Source organism: Pelobates fuscus, chromosome 12 (assembly GCF_036172605.1).
Source record: "Pelobates fuscus isolate aPelFus1 chromosome 12, aPelFus1.pri, whole genome shotgun sequence".
Classification (NCBI taxonomy): domain Eukaryota; kingdom Metazoa; phylum Chordata; class Amphibia; order Anura; family Pelobatidae; genus Pelobates; species Pelobates fuscus.
This window is the reverse complement of record NC_086328.1, coordinates 54750780-54768091: the sequence shown is the minus strand read 5'-3', so window position 1 is coordinate 54768091 and position 17312 is coordinate 54750780. Positions and strand designations below refer to the sequence as shown.

The following is a 17312-nucleotide window of genomic DNA, read 5'->3' as shown; positions in this document are numbered from 1 at the left end:
GAGACCCTATCTTCAGAAGGATATTGATACCTTAGAGAGAGTTCAAAGAAGGGCTACTAAACTGGTTCATGGATTGCAGGATAAAACTTACCAAGAAAGGTTAAAGGATCTTAACATGTATAGCATGGAGGAAAGACGAGACAGGGGGGATATGATAGAAACATTTAAATACATAAAGGGAATCAACACAGTAAAGGAGGAGACTATATTTAAAAGAAGAAAAACTACCACAACAAGAGGACATAGTCTTAAATTAGAGGGACAAAGGTTTAAAAATAATATCAGGAAGTATTACTTTACTGAGAGGGTAGTGGATGCATGGAATAGCCTTCCAGCTGAAGTGGTAGAGGTTAACACAGTAAAGGAGTTTAAGCATGCGTGGGATAGGCATAAGGCTATCCTAACTATAAGATAAGGCCAGGGACTAATGAAAGTATTTAGAAAACTGGGCAGACTAGATGGGCCGAATGGTTCTTATCTGCCGTCACATTCTATGTTTCTATGTTTCTATGTTTCTATGTCGTAATGTCTCTCTCTTCAATCTTTGAATCTTCCAAATATTTCTAATCTTCCCTCTCTTCCCTTGTCTTAACTTTTTAAAGGGAAAAATTCCTTAGGTGATAGCCAATCACAAATGTGGGGTGTGGTTGCCTTCTAGGTAATCATTTTAATATTCGAACTCAAGAGGGCAGCCTTGTTCCACTAGACATACCTATCCAGGAAAGAGTTAACTTTTCCTCATGGCTATTTTTGACGTCATTTACGTTATCTTTAGGTATCCAATAACTTATTTTATCTGTCAGATCACACAGTTTTTCTCAGTTTTGTCCAGACTATGCGTCTGCAAATTCTGCTATAATTCCTAAAATTGATAGTTTGTGAACTAAGTTTCACCTTAAACTATAATGGGACGTTGTACAATATCGAAAGTAAAATTTAATTGTTTAATCTCCTCTGTCACCTAAGTCTGGGAATAGAATTTATACAGTCTGTCTACCCCCATTCTCAATGTCTTATCTATTTGGTTTGTTTATATACACATTCCATTCAGCTCTGGCTAAGCGGTCAGCAATAGAGAAAGGAAAGAAATGTTGTGTCTTTGTTAACTTGAGAATAACAAAATGGAGTCTGGTCTGTTCAGCAATGACTTCAGAATATACACTTTGTATTTCTATCATAGCACAAATGTCTGCCGATATAAATACCCTGACAGACATCATAATGCAAAAAAGAAATAAACAAAAGCTTACGGCACCTGAGGTTCCTAGTTGGTCTCCCATGCAAGTACTAACCAGGCCCGAGTCTAGATGGTGTCCGAGATCTGACGAGATCAGGCATTTTCAGACTGGTATGGGCGTAAGAGAAATTAAGAGAATGCGATCTCGCTAATGTTGGTAAAATATCAAACTCTGGTTGCGACAAAAGACAAGACGCTTCTGGATAGGGAAAAAAGTGGTCTGATTATGACATCATAATGCAAAAAAGAAATAAACAAAAGCTTACGGCACCTGAGGTTCCTAATTGGTCTCCCATACAAGTACTAACCAGCCCCGAGTCTGGATGGTTTCCGAGATCTGACGAGATCAGGCATTTTCAGACTGGTATGGCCGTAAATGAAATTACAAGAATGCGATCTCGCTAATGTTGGTAGAATATCAAACACTGATTGCGACAAAAGACAAGACGCTTCTGGATAGGGAAAAAAGTGGTCTGATTATGACATCATAATGCAAAAAAGAAATTAAAAAAACTTACAGCACCTGAGGTTCCTAGTTGGTCTCCCATACAAGTACTAACCAGGCCCGAGTCTGGATGGCTTCCAAGATCTGGCATTTTCAGACTTGTATGGCCGTAAGTGAAATTAAGAAAATGCGATTGCGTTAATGTTGGTAGAATATCAAACTCTGGTTGCGACAAAAGACAAGATGCTTCTGGATAGGGAAAAAAGTGTTCTGATTATGACATCATTGTGGCGAAACCAACCTCGCCACTGGGCCCTGGAGAAGCCTGTTTGCTAGCCTCCTACCTACTGACTATGGCCCCTGGGTTATTTGGGGCATATTGAAATGTATATTGCTGCTACTGGCCCTTTTAACAGCATCTATGGACATATTGGGACTTTTGGGACTACTGTCCCTTTAAGACTGTGAAGCATATTCGAGTGTACTGCCTGTAATATTATATATGTATTTATAGATGTGTTAAGTGTATCCTGGGTGATTTGTATGCAACATTCATCTGATTGTTCGGTAGAATCACTCCATTCAGTATATTGAGTGAAACTACCGAACAACCAGACCACCCAGGAATGAGTGTGCCTCCAATTACCGTTTGCAACAATGTTGCAAACAGGTAATTGGCAATCAGTGCAGTGTGGTCTTTGTCCTCTGGGTGGCCGCCATTCGGGAAACAAACACGTGGCGGCGGCCATCTTAAACTACCGAACAGCGGTGTTTTGCCGTCGAGTGTCTGGAACTAAAATCGGACACTTGACTAGGCAAACACCGCTGAGACCTCCATACTTCCAGAAATTCGTATGGAAACTACCGAATGACCCGCCGTTCGGTAGAAAGAGCCCCATAAACAAGGGAATTCATTCAAACCCTCTCCAGGCTCTATAACACAGGCAATTCGCCTGTTTTCATTCCCTTGTTTGTGACCGACCGCAGGGCCAAAATGCATGGAACTGTTTTCGGATACTTTACCCATGCGGTCGGTCAAATCTTTGGAACCCCATATCTCACGAACCATTCATCCGAATTACTTGAATTTTGGATATGTTGTCCCCCTGAATAAGGGCTATCCAGCGATGCTGGATTTAAAGGTGTACCCCCGGGTTTTGGGGTACATCCAGAACTTGGCTGAAAAAGTGTACCGGATAATTGAGTTTAATGTTATCTGAGGGGAGGGGATGTGTGGGCTGAACCATGTATGTGATTGGTTATTTTATGCCTCCCCCTGGGTGTGGCCTGTATGTGGATTAGTGTAATAAAAGCCAGGCTGGATGAGCCAGTCCAGAGTTCCTGTTTTACCCTCAAAGTGATGTGTCGTCTCATTATTGGGGGGAAGGATTTATTGCATGCTGTTCCAGTTGACTGCTAGGAGTACAAGCCTATTCGTATGGTTCCTATTCAATGGTCTACAGCATTCATATGCTTGGGAGAATTTAAAAGGTTTCTCGGATTCGGTGATTGTGGTGTCTGCCAGAGTGCTTGGAGTCCTCAGGAAGCACTAGGAGCATCCTTTAACGGAGGTACCCAGTCGGGGTGCCAGGTGATCCGTTACAATCATAATGCAAAAAAGAAATAAACAAAGGCTTACGGCACCTGAGGTTCCTAGTTGGTCTCCCATACAAGTACTAACCAGGCCCAAGTCTGGATAGCTTCAAAGATTTGGCGAGATCAGGCATTTTCAGACTGGTATGGCCGTAAGTGAAATTAAGAAAATGCGATTGCGCTAATGTTGGTAGAATAACAAACTCTGGTTGCGACAAAAGACAAGGCACTTCTGGATAGGGAAAAAAGTGGTCTGATTATGACATCATAATGCAAAAAAGAAATAAACAAAAGCTTACGGCACCTGAGGTTCCAAGTTGGTCTCCCATACAAGTCCTAACGAGGCCCGAGTCTGGATGGTTTCCGAGATCTGGCATTTTCAGACTGGTATGGCCGTAAGTGAAATTAAGAGAATGTGATCTCGCTAATGTTGGTAGAATATTAAACACTGGTTGCAACAAAAGACAAGACGCTTCTGGATAGGGAAAAAAGTGGTCTGATTATGACATCATAATGCAAAAAAGAAATAAACAAAAGCTTACGGCACCTGAGGTTCCTAGTTGGTCTCCCATACAAGTCCTAACGAGGCCCGAGTCTGGATGGTTTCCGAGATCTGGCATTTTCAGACTGGTATGGCCGTAAGTGAAATTAAGAGAATGTGATCTCGCTAATGTTGGTAGAATATTAAACACTGGTTGCAACAAAAGACAAGACGCTTCTGGATAGGGAAAAAAGTGTTCTGATTATGACATCATAATGCAAAAAAGAAATAAACAAAAGCTTACGGCACCTGAGGTTCCTAGTTGGTGTCCCATACAAGTACTAACCTGGCCCAAGTCTGGATTGCTTCAGAGATCTGACAAAATAAGGCATTTTCAGACTGGTATGGTCGTAAATGGAATTAAGAGAATGCGATCTCGCTAATGTTGGTAGAATATCAAACACTGGTTGCGACAAAAGACAAGAAGCTTCTGGATAGGGAAAAAAGTGGTCTGATTATGACGCTTCTGGATAGGGAAAAAAGTGGTCTGATTATGACATCATAATGCAAAAAAGAAATAAACAAAGGCTTACGGCACCTGAGGTTCCTAGTTGGTCTCCCATACAAATACTAACCAGGCCCAAGTCTGGATAGCTTCCAAGATTTGACAAGATCAGGCATTTTCAGACTGGTATGGCCGTAAGTGAAATTAAGAAAATGCGATTGCACTAATGTTGGTAGAATATCAAACTCTGGTTGCGACAAAAGACAAGACACTTCTGGATAGGGAAAAAAGTGGTCTGATTATGACATCATAATGCAAAAAAGAAATAAACAAAAGCTTACGGCACCTGAGGTTCCAAGTTGGTCTCCCATACAAGTACTAACCAGCCCCGAGTCTGGATGGTTTCCAAGATCTGACGAGATTAGGCATTTTCAGACTGGTATGGCCGTAAATGAAATTAAGAGAATGTGATCTCGCTAATGTTGGTAGAATATCAAACACTGGTTGCAACAAAAGACAAGACGCTTCTGGATAGGGAAAAAATTGGTCTGATTATGACATCATAATGCAAAAAAGAAATAAACAAAAGCTTACGGCACCTGAGGTTCCTAGTTGGTCTCCCATACAAGTACTAACCAGGCCCGAGTCTGAATGGCTTCCGATATCTGGCATTTTCAGACTGGTATGGCCTTAAGTGAAATTAAGAGAATGCAACCTCGCTAATGTTGGTAGAATATCAAACACTGGTTGCGACAAAAGACAAGACGCTTCTGGATAGGGAAAAAAGTGGTCTGATTATGACCTAATAATGCAAAAAAGAAATAAACAAAAGCTTACGGCACCTGAGGTTCCTAGTTAGTCTCCCATACAAGTACTAACCAGGCCCGAGTCTGGATGGCTTCCGAGATCTGACAAGATCAGGCATTTTCAGACTGGTATGGCCGTAAGTGAAGCTAAAAGAATGTGATCTCGCTAATGTTGGTAGAATATCAAACACTGGTTGCAACAAAAGACAAGACGCTTCTGGATAGGGAAAAAAGTGGTCTGATTATGACATCATAATGCAAAAAAGAAATAAACAAAAGCTTACGGCACCTGAGGTTCCTAGTTGGTCTCCCATACAAGTACTAACCAGGCCCGAGCCTTGATTGCTTCCGAGATCTGATAAGATCAGGCATTTTCAGACTGGTATGACCGTAAGTGAAATTAAGAGAATGCGATCTCGCTAATGTTGGTAGAATATCAGCTTAACAAGCATGTGCTGGCAATTGACCACCCAGTAGCTGCGGTTAACCGCAGCTTAATTGATTGTTACTGGGTGGTCACGGTTTCACTAAGTCGCCACACGATGGCGGTGTTCTGGAGCTCCCCGGGCAGCCAGCGCTTTTCTGCACGGCTTTCCTGCACCAAACCCGGACACTATTACGTGCAGGCACCGCTGAGCCGTCCGTCTCCTGGTTCCTATTCGTGGGGATGTAGCCGAACAGCCGTTCATTCGGTATTTTTATGTGAATTTGTGGTTGTGACGAAACCAATCTCGCCACATTGTATTGGAGGAGCCTGGTTGCTCGCCTGCTGCCTTTGGACTATGGCCCTAGGAGATTGGGCCCTTTACAAACAGTGTTCGACCCTTTTATTACTATGGGAGAAGAATTGACACTTTTTATAGGGCACTTCGGATGCAGCCAAAGTGCCGAAGTTACCGAAGTGCCGGAGTTTCCGAAGTTGTCGAAGTCGTCTAAGTGACCGGCTTCGGACAAAGGACCACGTGGCGGCGGCCATTTTAACTCGAACACCGCCGACCCGTACCATCGACTTCACTTTGACACTTCGACTAAAGTCGAAGTACCGGCCATACTTCGAACGGGACTTAGCCGTTTCTATGCTAGAAAGTGACCAACCGCACAGCCCAAATCCATGGAACTGTTTTGGGCAAGAAAAGGTGCTTGCGGTCGGTCATAAAAGGACTTCCGTGTAACTTTTTATTTACTGGAGGGATTTGTATGATTTTTGAAAGTGGTTATGTTTAAAGTATGCTGAGTCTGAATATGTGATTGTTATGTGGATACGATGTATGGTTGTAAAGTTATGAAAGTTATGTAAAAGTATATTTTGAACTGTACACATAATGGGATTAAGTGTCACACTAAGGGGAGGGGATGTGTGGGAGGTAACATCTATGTTATTGGTTATTTTATGCCTCCCCCTGGGTGTGGCCTGTATGTGTACTCATGTAATAAAAACCAGGCTGGGTGCCCAGCACCTCAGACCACTGCTTGACCTTCAACACGGAGCCTTGTCTCGTTCTTGGGGGGATTCACTGTATGCTGTTGGAGATTGACTGCTAGGAGTGTAAGCTGATGTCTGCTTTTCCTATTCATCTGCTAGCAGCTATTCGTGAGGTTCCAGCTTGGAGTGCTATCTTATTCCCTGGTATGCAGTTCGGGAGTTTGATGCATTTGCCTGTATCTAGTTCATGAGTTTTGATGTTCTGCAGTAGCTGTGCCTTTCTGAGAAAAGGGGATTATCGCCTAAATGGATTTTAACCCCTCATATGCTGAAACGGTCCGTTACAATTGGTGGCTGCGGTGGGATCGTTCCTACAGCCAGAAGGACAGCTACAGGAGACACCATTGCTCTGGATTTTACAATTTGACAGCACCAGCATGGAACCAGCAGTAGAGTTCGAGGATGGTGACATGGATGACCGAGATGCAGTACGCAAAGGCATCGGGTACCAGGCACTGGATATTGTGGAATACCAGCAGGACGGGAGATTCCCCAAGGAAGAGCAGCGGTTGCAGAAGCGAGTAGCCCTGCGGATGCCCTTCCTGGGAGAGCAGCCCCTGGAGGAATGGGTGAGAGAATTGGAACACCTAGTATGGCAGGAGATGTGGCTGGAGGATGCCTACCAGGCGCTTTGGTGGTATGTTGCACAGTACCTGCCCTGGACAGCCGAGCATGACAAGCCAGAGGGAGAGGAGTTGGATGGTCCTGGCTTGTTATGGGAGTCTTTCTCAGAGCCTGAATTTGGGAGCCCCACACAAGCCCGGTTCAGTGATCTCTTTGAGTGGAGGGAGAGCAGGTATGACTGGGACGACACTCAGGAGATAGAGCAAGACCTGGTCCACCTAGTAACCCGAGAGATGGAGCTGGAACAGGGCTACCAAAATCTGTTCCACTCCAGTGAGAAGGCTCAGCAGGGAAGCGCAGACCCAGATCCAGACCCCTTCAGCTGGGAAGATATTGTACAGTTTTACTGGGAAGAACCCCAGGTGGCCAGTGGAGATGGGACCGAGGTCTCTCCACCGGTCCGGCAGGGAATTGGGAGCCCAGTCTCCATTCCCCAGTGGCAGTGTGAAGTGCAGGGAGAGGAGAGCAGCGTCCTCCCTCCCCAGCGGCAGGCTGAGTTACAGGGGGCAGAGGTTGTTGTTCCTGCCCCCCAGCAGCAGAGTGATATGCCAGGAAGGCAGTGTGAAGTACAGGGAGAGGAGAGCAGTGTCCTCCCTCCCCAGCGGCAGGCTGAGTTACAGGGGGCAGAGGTAGTTGTTCCTGCCCCCCAGCAGCAGAGTGGTATGCCAGGAAGGCAGTGGGAAATACAGGGAGAGGAGAGCAGTGTCCTCCCTCCCCAGCGGCAGCGTGATTTTTTGGGAATTGGGAGCCCAGTCTCCATTCCCCAGCGGCAGTGTGATGTGCCGGGACTTGGGAGCCCAGTCTCCATTCTCCAGCGGCAGTGTTATTGGCCGGGAATTGGGAGCCCAGTCTCCAGTCCCCAGCGGCAGAGTATCCAGCAGGGAATAGAGAGCCCAGTCTCCTTTCCCCAGCAGCAGGACTCTGTATTGGGAGGAGAGACAGTCGGTCTCCCTCCGCAAAGACTGAAAGTATGTATGGGAGAGGAGCTTGTTACCACCTCTCCCCAGCGGTGGATCATTAATGTGCAGAGTGTTCTATCGGGAGAGGAGCTTGTTACCCCCTCTCCCCAGCGGCAGCTTAATGTACCAGGGGGAGACTGTAAACCCCCCACCAGTGCAGGTGGGACCGTGGTCTCTGCACTTACCACACAGGGGGTAGGGATGGTCGGTCCTACCCCCCCACGACAGAGCTGTGTATCCAAGGGGGAGACAACCGGTCTCCCTACTCAGCAGCAGAGCTATGCAACTAAGGGGGAGACAGTCCGTCTCCAGCAACCAGGCTCCAACCAGACTACTCCGGTGGTAGTGCTGGCACCAGGACAGAGTACCGCTGGTCTCTGCCCACTCAGCAACCCACCAAGGCAGCCTACCAGTCCCCTACACAGCCGTGGTGAGGCACCTGGACATGGACAAACTTCTCCTCTACCCAGGTGTAGTAACTATTTATTGTGGGTGGGCTGTACTGTTTTTTTTGCTTTGTGGGTGGGTTGCTGGACTAACAAGGGCACTGACCGGCAGGAGGTCAGGTACCCTGTTAGTCTTTTTGGAAAGGGGGAGAGATGTGACGAAACCTGTGGCGAAACCAACCTCGCCACTGGGCCCTGGAGAAGCCTGTTTGCTAGCCTCCTACCTGCTGACTATGGCCCCTGGGTTATTTGGGGCAGATTGTACTTTATATTGCTGCTACTGGCCCTTTAAAATCAGCAATGGATATATTGGGACTTTTGGGACTACTGTCCCTTTAAGACTGTGGAGCATATTCCAGTATACTGCCTGTAATATTACATATGTATTTATGTGTTGAGTTTAACCTGGGATATGTATGCAGCATTCACCTGATTGTTCGGTAGAATCACTCCATTCATTATATTGAGTGAAACTACCGAACAACCAGACCACCCAGGACTAAGTGTGCCTCCAATTACAGTTTGCAACAATGTTGCAAACGGGTAATTGGCAATCAGTGTAATGTATTCTTTGTCCTCTGGGTGGCCGCCATTCGGGAAACAAACACGTGGCGGCGGCCATCTTAAACTACCGAACAGCGGTGTTTTGCCGTCGAGTGTCTGGAACTAAAATCGGACACTTGACTAGGCAAACACCGCTGAGACCTCCATACTTCCAGAAATTCGTATAGAAACTACCGAATGACCCGCCGTTCGGTAGAAAGAACCCCACAAACAAGGGAATTCATTCAAACCCTCTCCAGGCTCTATAACACAGGCAATTCGCCTGTTTTCATTCCCTTGTTTGTGACCGACCGCAGGGCCAAAATGCATGGAACTGTTTTCGGATACTTTACCCATGCGGTCGGTCAAATCTTTGGAACCTCATATCTCCCGAACCATTCATCCGAATTACTTGAATTTTGGATATGTTGTCCCCCTGAATAAGGGCTATCCAGCGATGCTGGATTTAAAGGTGTACCCCCGGGTTTTGGGGTACATCCAGAACTTGGCTGAAAAAGTGTACCGGATAATTGAGTTTAATGTTATCTGAGGGGAGGGGATGTGTGGGCTGAACCATGTATGTGATTGGTTATTTTATGCCTCCCCCTGGGTGTGGCCTGTATGTGGATTAGTGTAATAAAAGCCAGGCTGGATGAGCCAGTCCAGAGTTCCTGTTTTACCCTCAAAGTGATGTGTCGTCTCATTATTGGGGGGAAGGATTTATTGAGTGCTGTTCCAGTTGACTGCTAGGAGTACAAGCCTATTCGTATGGTTCCTATTCAATGGTCTACAGCATTCATATGCTTGGGAGAATTTAAAAGGTTTCTCGGATTCGGTGATTGTGGTGTCTGCCAGAGTGCTTGGAGTCCTCAGGAAGCACTAGGAGCATCCATTAACGGAGGTACTCAGTCGGGGTGCCAGGTGATCCGTTACAAAACCAATCTCGCCACATTGTATTGGAGGAGCCTGGTTGCCCGCCTGCTGCCTTTGGACTATGGCCCTAGAAGATTGGGCCCTTTACAAACAGTGTTCGGCCCTTTTATTACTATGGGAGAAGAATTGACACTTTTTATAGGGCACTTCGGATGCAGCCGAAGTGCCGAAGTTATCGAAGTGCCGGAGTTTCCGAAGTTGTCGAAGTCGTCGAAGTGACCGGCTTCGGACAAAGGACCACGTGGCGGCGGCCATTTTAACTCGAACACCACCGACCCGTACCATCGACTTCACTTCGACACTTCGACTAAAGTCGAAGTACCAGCCATACTTCGAACGGGACTTAGCCGTTTTTATGCTAGAAAGTGACCGACCGCACAGCCCAAATCCATGGAACTGTTTTGGGCAAGAAAAGGTGCTTGCGGTCGGTCATAAAAGGACTTCCGTGTAACTTTTTATTTACTGGAGGGATTTGTATGATTTTTGAGAGTGGTTATGTTTAAAGTATGCTGAGTCTGAATATGTGATTGTTATGTGGATACGATGTATGGTTGTAAAGTTATGAAAGTTATGTAAAAGTATATTTTGAACTGTACACATAATGGGATTAAGTGTCACACTAAGGGGAGGGGATGTGAGGGAGGTAACATCTATGTTATTGGTTATTTTATGCCTCCCCCTGGGTGTGGCCTGTATGTGTACTCATGTAATAAAAACCAGGCTGGGTGCCCAGCACCTCAGACCACTGCTTGACCTTCAACACGGAGCCTTGTCTCGTTCTTGGGGGGATTCACTGTATGCTGTTGGAGATTGACTGCTAGGAGTGTAAGCTGATGTCTGCTTTTCCTATTCATCTGCTAGCAGCTATTCGTGAGGTTCCAGCTTGGAGTGCTATCTTATTCCCTGGTATGCAGTTCGGGAGTTTGATGCATTCGCCTGTATCTAGTTCGTGAGTTTTGATGTTCTGCAGTAGCTGTGCCTTTCTGAGAAAAGGGGATTATCGCCTAAACGGATTTTAACCCCTCATATGCTGAAACGGTCCGTTACAGTGGTAACCCAGATAGCTATGCCATGGAGCCTATTCGTGTGATTAAAGACCATGGCTCCATGGCGATTAAACTGTATTTGTTTGGTCTGAGTGCCATTCATCTAATAATGTGCACTCAGACCTGAGCTATCTGGGGACATGTTACATGTCTGTTTAATGTATAAAAAGTAACTTATGTATTTTAAAGCATATTACTGTATTTGGGTCCCCATGTGTGTAATAGAGTCTTGCCTTTGTCCTGGGAGATAATTGAATTACTTCTCCAATTATCTCCAGGGCAGAAGGGAGGAAGCCAGGATGCATTGTGGGGATGTTTTACTTCTGTGAGTCTGTAATGTGATACATGTCTGTCTGTGTTACAGTCTTCCATCTGGTCCCCTAGGGGAGTGTCCACCAGGTGGAGACCTGCATAAATACATGGGCAGGTAGCCCTCAATAAACAGACCACTGCTTGACCCTCAACACTGAGCCTTGTCTCGTTCTTGGGGGGATTCACTGTATGCTGATAGGGACTGACTGCCAGGAGTGTAAGCTGCTTGGGAGCTTTTCCTGTTCGTCTGCTAGCAGCTATTCGTGAGGTTCCAGTTTGGTAGTTTGGAGTGCTACCTTATTCCCTTGTATGCAGTTCGGGAGTTTGGTGCATTCACTTATATCCAATTCGTGAGTTTTGATGATTTTACAGTAGCTGTGCCTGTCTTTGAAAAGGGAATTATCGCCTAAACGATTTTAACCTCTTGTCTGCTGAAACAGTCCGTTACAAGTACTTCATCCAATAGTACAGTAGTTACCTCCCATACCTCTCCTCCCCTCAGTGTGACACATAATCCACTTATAACTTACATACTTTTACCCCGATTCTGGATGTACCCCAAAACAGCCTGGTACAGTTATTTAAATGGTATCCCCTGGAAGTCCTGATCTAGGTGACTAACATATCCAAAATTCACCCAGATCAGACCAGGGGTTCGGTAGTTAGGTGGAGGGTGTAATTTGACCGACCGCACACGAGGTGGTATCCGGAAAGGGTTCCATGCATTTTGGCCCTGCGGGTCTTTGTTCGGGAGATAAAATACATAGAAAATACTGAGATAAAATACATAGAAAATACTGCCATCCACGTTTAACTTTCCCATCATACAAATCCCCTCTTTCGGTACCTTAAAACTACCGAACAGGGTTTTGATTAACCTTCCCGTTCGGGAGTTATGGAGCTCTGGAGGTCTCAGCGGTGTTCAGGTAATCGAGTGTCCGATTTGAGTTCCAGACACTCGATGACCAAACACCGCTGAGATTTTCATGCGTAAGATGGCCGCCACCACGTGTACGGATACCGAATGGCGGCCACCCAGATACATCTGTAACGGAGCTCCGTGTACTCTGACCGAGTACCCTCCGTTGATGGACGCTTCCTAGCTTGCGCCGAGGACCACAAGCACCGCACTGGACACCACAACCACTGCAGACTCCACAACCGCCGTAGCTTAACTGGAGCCTCGCCGTCTTCCTTCCACCCTGGATCGGTTTCTGTCCTCCAGGACCGTGTGGGGAAGACAACTCCTCCAGGAGAGCGTATTCGGAACAAGCTCTTAAAAGAGCTAAGTGATTAAGCTCAGGGGAATATGCATATAGCAATCCCCAGTGTGATATAGCAGTTCCCTCCAATAACGAGACGAGGCTACGTTTTGAAGGGTCAAGAAGAGCTGAGGACTGGGACACCCAGCCTGCTTTTTATTACAAAAAGGTACACACAGGACACTCCCAGGGGGAGGTTGAAATTAACCACATACATGGTACCACCCCCACGTCTCCTCCCCTCAGATAAACATATAACATAATTATAGCATACAGTAAAAATACAGTTTTCACACATACACTGTAACATTAAAACTATAGATCCAATCTCCATACTCAGCATGCATCAAACATAAACACTTCCAAAAATCAGGCAAATCCCTCCAGTGGATCAAAAGTTAGCTGGAGGTCCCTTCATGACCGACCGCAAGCACAATTTCCTGCCCAAAAGAGTTCCATAGATTTGGGCTGTGCGGTCGGTCAATTTCATGCGGAAAAACATTTCGAACGGGACTTAGTCTCTGGAGCTGCAAGTTCAGTATGGAAGAAGGTAAGGGTCAGCAGTGTTCAGTAAAATGTGTAGCCGATTACAGTTCCACAGAATCTTTAGCATACAACGCTGACCGCGTTCGACTGAACAAAGATGGCCGCCGCCACGTGCAATTAACCTGCAGTAACCTCACAGCCTGGGAGGTAAATTGCCTGCATACTTTAACTTCTGGGTGGTCCGCCTGTGTGGTACTTGGTTCAGTAAGCTTTATTTACTGAACCAAGTGGGAGAAAGCCAGGAACAAGTTATTTTACAGGTCTGGGGACATAGTCTTAAAGGGGTATTGTTCAGCAAAGTCACAATATGTCCCCAGACGGTTCTTAAAGGGCCATACACACCCAATAAAAGTTAATAAGTTTTTAGGGGCACAATCTTCCAGGGGCCATAGTCATGAGGAAGGAGGCTGGCAAATAAGCTTCTCCACAATCCAGGGAAGCAGGGCAATTTTCCATTTAAAGGGCCAGTTACAAACAGCGATTTGTAACAACATCCATAAAGGGCCTATTAACTTGTGGTCAGAGAAGTGTGAGCACTTAATAGCCGACACACTTGTCTCTGGGGTGGTCCATTAGTTCGGTAGTTTCCATTTGTATAGAGTACGGATGGAAACTACCGAATAACATACGATTAATGCATATAAGTACCATGCAATGGGGGAAAAAAAAACACACAAATACAATAACGAATACAGTCACATAGGAATGTTACAGGACAGGCTTAATACATTCCGCTACATGCATTTTTTTTAAAGGGGCCTGTAAGGAAACCAAGTTTAGCCAAACCGCGTTCGGTAGTTTCCTCCCGAAAGGTCAGAGCCTAAGGTAGTGAGAGTTCTATTCGGTAGTTACAGGAAACGAAATCCATACGAAATATAACAGCTGCATAAGATAATTCCCTTGTTACAGCATATGAATTCCAAATAACAGTCAGAGTCCAGGTTCAGGATACAAGTAGAACTAACGTTTATTCACATACATGGCTTTTTATGCAGGTCCCCATACAAGGGGACATCCCACAGGGAGGAGTAACATTTATCCAATCCTGAACAGTAAAAATATAAAACACACCCAATACAAACAGGCAGTTCCCTCCCCTAGTCCTGGAGATAATCAGGTCTGATATAGTAACAACCTAATTATCTCCAGGCTGAAAAGTCACTGTTTTTCCCCATTTCTGGAACACCCCTTTATACCTGGGGTATATCTTATGTCCCCTGATAGCCCCGATCTGGGTGACCAACATATCCAAATTTCACCCAGATCGGTTCAGGGGTTCGCAAAAACTATGGAAGTCCTTTGTGACCGGTTCACTGTGGGTGGGCTGCCCAAAATAGTTCCAGAGATTCGTGGGGTTTTGCCGGTCACTTTAGAAAAAGGGAAAAAATGAATAAAAGTACCGAATGAATTCCCCTGGCTCCTAGCAGCGATTGTTCCCCTCATTCGTGTGCATATTTGTACCGAATAGCGCTCTTCTAGCTAATCGGTATCACTAGTTCCAGCGTTTGTATGATTGAGACCGGTGTTCGGGAAGTCGAGTGTCCGATTTTAGTTCCAGACACTCGACGACCAAGTCCCGCTGCCTTTGTTTGACGAAAAAAAGATGGCCGCGGTTTTCTCTGCCACGTGGCGTTCGGCAGTACGAACGCTGACCGCACACATAGAGGGTGAAAGTGATGCCGGCTTTGAAGTTAAGTGAGCCAGGGGTGGTCTTTGTTCGGCAGTCCCATCTGCCGAATGAAAATACACAGAAAAAGCAAGAACTATGCAAAAAAATACCGAACAATATAGTCATTTCTTCACAGGGCCCCATCAGCGTGCAAGTGGGTCTGGGCGGCCGGGCCGCCGGGTCCATGACAACCGTCATGGTTGTCACCCGCTGATGGCGGCCCTGCAGGTGCATATACTACATCCCCATAATCAATGATTGGCATCAGCATTTGCTGTACAATCTTTTCCTTTACTGTAGGGTTTAGGCAGGATTTGTTTCTATTTATTTTTTTTGTCTTGCCCTGCATGCTAAAGTTAGTTGTTCCCAGCCCCACTCAACATTGTTGGCTCGTTAACTTAAATGTTATTTCACCTATCTGCATACCCTCTTATTTTATTGATACCCACCCGAATGTCTTGCTTGACCAATCCTCACCTCCTCTGTGCATCTCCATTCCATAGCTTTATTGCATGCCTTTTTGACTATATCATCTCTGTCTTCCACAGTCTGAGTTAAAAAAAATCCCTGTTGGAAACCACACAGTTCTCAGTTCTCAGTTCACAGTTGCAGATGATCGGGCCCATCAGGTAGCCCATGCGGTTAGGGCCACCCGATGGAAATTAATATCATCATCAGAGTGGTCCCGGTAAAAGCGCGACCGGGCCCCCACTGATGATGTCAGACCCTCAGAAAAAGTAACTGCCGTGGTCACTCCTCCCAGCAACCACCAGGAGCCGCGCAGGAGGAAGTAGAGGGAGTCAGAGTGGGAATTCTAACTCCCATCAACCTGAGCCACCACTGGACCCAAGGAAGTCACCCTCCTGCACCTAAAAGGTAGGTAATAGGAGGGTGACTAAAATATTTTGCATTGGTGTGTGTGTGTGTATGAGTATGTGTCTATGTGTGTCTATGTATGTGTCTGTATATGTGTGTCTCTGTATGTATGTGTCTGTGTGTGTCTATCTATGTGTGTCTCTGTATGTATGTTTCTGTCTGTGTGTGTATGTATATATGTGTCTGTATGTATGTGTGTGTGTGTGTGTCTATGTATGTGTGTATTTATCTGTGTGTGTGTGTGTGTCTATATGTATGTGTATGTATGTATGTGTCTTTATGTATCTGTGTGTGTCTGTGTGTGTCTATGTATGTGTCTGCATGCATGTGGGTGGGTGTGTGTATGTATGTGTGTCTGTGTGACTGTATGTATGTGTCTGTATGTCTCTCTGTGTGTGTGTGTGTGTGTGTCTGTATGTATGCGTGTGTATGTGTGTCTCTGTATGTGTCTGTGTATGTATATGTGTGTGTCTGTGTATGTGTCTGTATGTATCTGTGTGTATGTGTGTGTGTCTCTGTGTATGTGTGTCTGTATGTATGTGTCTATGTGTGTCTCTGTATGTGTGTATCTGTCTGTGTGTGTGTCTATGTATGTGTCTGTATGTGTGTGTATGTGTCTCTGTGTGTGTGCGTGTGTGTCTGTCTGTATGTATGTGTGTCTGTATGTATGTGTGTATCTCTGTGTGTGTCTGTATGGGGTGGTGGTGGGGGGATTGGGGGCCCCATGGATAACTGACACAACATCTTCATCTCTAATTCCCTCACACTACTAGCACTCACTGAGACCTGGCTTTCCCCCTCTGATACCACTACTCCAGCTTCTTTATGTTTCGGTGGACTACAATTCTCCCACACTCTCAGACTCAACTGTAAAACGGTGGTGCAGGCATCCTTCTCTTACCTCACTGTACCTTTTAACCTATCCTCCCTGCCCCTGCCCTATCCTTTACTTCCTTTGAAGTTTACATTGTCTGAATATTTAAGCTCAACCTTGACCCCAACTCCCCATCCAACTACCGCCGTATATATCGCTGCTGCCGTTTGCCTGCAAGGTCCTTGAGAGAGTTGTGTATGCGAGTTTGACAGACTTCCTTGAATCCAACTCTCCTAATTTTTCTTGCTCTTTCTGCTGCCTTTGACACTGATGATCATCAACAGCTTCTTCTCATTCCCTGTAATCTCGATCTATGAGATACTGCTCTCTCCTGGTGCTCCTCCTACCTCTCCCAGCGCCTTTTCAGTGTTTCTTTCTCTGGCTCTGCCTCTTCTCCCTGTTGGCATTCCCCAAGGTTCTGTCCTTGGTCACCTACTGTTCTCCATCTATACTGCCTCCCTTGGTAAACTCATCAGCTCCTTTGACCTCCATTATCCTTTGGCAAATCTACTTGTCCTCTCCTGATCTCTCTCTGCCCATCTTGACTTGTGTCTCTGACTGCCTCTCCGTGATTTCCAATTGGTTGGCTGCTCACTTCTTTAAACTCAACCTGTCCAAAACAGATCTTCTGGTCTTTCCTCCCTCAAGTGTGGCTACTCCCGTGTCTGTCTC

At 45.8% G+C, this 17312-nt stretch overlaps 7 pseudogenes; all 7 read right to left on the bottom strand.

Moving 5' to 3' along the window:
* Positions 1-1243: 1243 nt before the first annotated feature.
* On the bottom strand, positions 1244-1362 carry LOC134579913 (5S ribosomal RNA; annotated as a pseudogene).
* Positions 1363-1496: 134 nt separating this feature from the next.
* Positions 1497-1615, bottom strand: LOC134579833 (5S ribosomal RNA; annotated as a pseudogene).
* A 1699-nt stretch (positions 1616-3314) lies between these two features.
* LOC134579897 (5S ribosomal RNA) lies at positions 3315-3433 on the bottom strand (annotated as a pseudogene).
* A 909-nt stretch (positions 3434-4342) lies between these two features.
* On the bottom strand, positions 4343-4461 carry LOC134580007 (5S ribosomal RNA; annotated as a pseudogene).
* Positions 4462-4595: 134 nt separating this feature from the next.
* Positions 4596-4714, bottom strand: LOC134579947 (5S ribosomal RNA; annotated as a pseudogene).
* Positions 4715-5091: 377 nt separating this feature from the next.
* On the bottom strand, positions 5092-5210 carry LOC134579767 (5S ribosomal RNA; annotated as a pseudogene).
* Positions 5211-5344: 134 nt separating this feature from the next.
* On the bottom strand, positions 5345-5463 carry LOC134579868 (5S ribosomal RNA; annotated as a pseudogene).
* Positions 5464-17312: the final 11849 nt, after the last annotated feature.